The 1,962-nt window shown below is 37.6% G+C and overlaps 1 protein-coding gene across 1 annotated transcript in view; it reads left to right on the top strand.

The window, feature by feature from the left end:
- The first annotated feature begins 896 nt into the window (after window positions 1-896).
- The window catches only part of LOC108677018 (syntenin-1-like), an 18,514-nt gene continuing 17,448 nt past the window's right edge, over window positions 897-1,962 (top strand). The window contains exon 1 of the mRNA XM_018165168.2: window positions 897-1,075. The gene's annotated coding sequence lies outside the window, so the exon portion shown is untranslated. The remainder of the gene's footprint in view (window positions 1,076-1,962) is intronic.

The following is a 1,962-nucleotide window of genomic DNA, read 5'->3' as shown; positions in this document are numbered from 1 at the left end:
GCTGCGCCCAATGTTGACGGATGCAATACCTTATGTATAATATAATTAAATATAGTATAATATAACATACATACTAAATATCCAATAGGATAGGTCCTATGTGCCGATTTATATACAATTTATGTTAGCGCTGGCTCTCGATAAGATCCTATAACATTTTCCCCTTCCCTACACAAGATATCTTGGAGTACACATGGGTGTACTCCAGAAGCTTAATATATTTTCACAATATTCTTTATCACTAATTAATCGACTATATTATAAATTATATCAACAAATTGTATAAGCGGCCACTGAGAAAGTGAAAGAAAATGCTTCCCATGTCCGCGTTTAAACGTTTAAATCATTGATTGCCGGTTGTTTGAAGACTTGCCAAGATTGGTATAAAAAAATTAATTAATGACTTGTTGAAGGACATTTTATTTCTTCTATGGAGCACAGTGCCCGGTAATGATGAGGGAAGGTTATCAATTTATCAGTAGCATTTATGGCGACGATAATAAGAGATTAGATTGTCAATATCGTGCTGTTTGCTCGGTATTAATTGTGTAAGTTGTTTAAATATTCAGTCTCCGTTTAAAATACTAATTTATTTTACTAATTTTTAAAATACTAATTACAGTTAATTCCTAACATGCAGATGCAGTTCACTAAGCAGCCAAGACCTTGACGCCATTCCTTGTTCACAGAACAGCAACTACGTCATCATTTTGTGACTCATGAGGAAAGTTTTTTTCCTCACTTCTTAATAGTTATAAAACAACATTTTCTCTCAATTATAATATAATTAAGCTCATAAAATGGATTTTAGGGCATATACATCAATTTAAAACTATTTTGAATCGGGGTTAATGTGTCTGTCGAATGTAGTGTAAACATATCCTTTAATTCCTTTTCTGCGGACATAGTGACGTCAATTAGACGTCATATCCTACCAGTCATAGTTGAAGTTTGGCAGTGAGCGTGAGCAATAGTCATATCATGCACAGCTACCGACCGATAGTACAGTTTTTGACGGGAATCACCGCAGTTGGCGTGTTTTACTTCGGGTTACCATACGTTTTGCCTGATACAGGTAAGTATATGCGACTTCATGACCTATTCTTCATGTTTTGACTACTCTTTTGGTTTGGTGTAGTAGGTAAACTCAGGTTTACCATCCGTCCATCATTTATGGACGTCTATCGGCATCAAAGTCAAAGACGGAAGTCTCGATTCAGCCTTTCAGGAATGTTGTGCTTTTGCAGATACATATATGTATATATCTTGCCAATTTGCCATTTTATGATGGATTCAATTGAATATAAATCAGCATTCAGCTATTCATTTCAGTTCTATCACTAAAATTTGATTACGATTTACAAATCAAACTTGAAATATTTCAAGATTATTGAATTCTGACCTATTCTGTCCATGCATGGTGTTGTATGACTATGACATTTACTCGTTTAGCCTATAATCTAAAAACAATGTCTTTCAATCCACATCCAAGCCATGGTCAGGAAGATGTGCCAGGTGCGCGGGAATTTGTTTTGTCATTTTAACAACCTGTGCGGTGCGCCGTACTATGCTGGTAAAAAAATGCGCCGTGCGCCTTACTTTAGAAAGCTAAAATAGTTTTACTATTTTAGTCGACAATATACGCGAGCCAGTCTGTAGAGTATGGCCTTTTAGCTCGAGATATTGGTGTCTTTTGAAAATTTTTATCAGCCACCTCGACCTTACATTGGCGTCTTTTGAGGATCTTCATCAGCCATCTCGACCTTACATCGGCGTCCCGTCGCGGTCGCCGCGATCTGAAAGGTGCGGCGTGAGCACCGGAGGCCCATTTTGGGATGTACTCCAGCATGCCAGGAAAAAAAGTTGCCAGAATGTTTGCTAGAAAAACCAAAGTGCATATCTGACCATTGTCTGATGATCGATACTGAGGCACGTGCTTTACGACTGATTCGGCCAATGCCC

This window comes from Hyalella azteca, unplaced genomic scaffold (genome assembly GCF_000764305.2).
Source record: "Hyalella azteca isolate HAZT.00-mixed unplaced genomic scaffold, Hazt_2.0.2 contig3946, whole genome shotgun sequence".
NCBI lineage: Eukaryota > Metazoa > Arthropoda > Malacostraca > Amphipoda > Hyalellidae > Hyalella > Hyalella azteca.
Note: the sequence above shows the minus strand (reverse complement) of the source record. Positions and strands in the feature narration are given on the sequence as shown.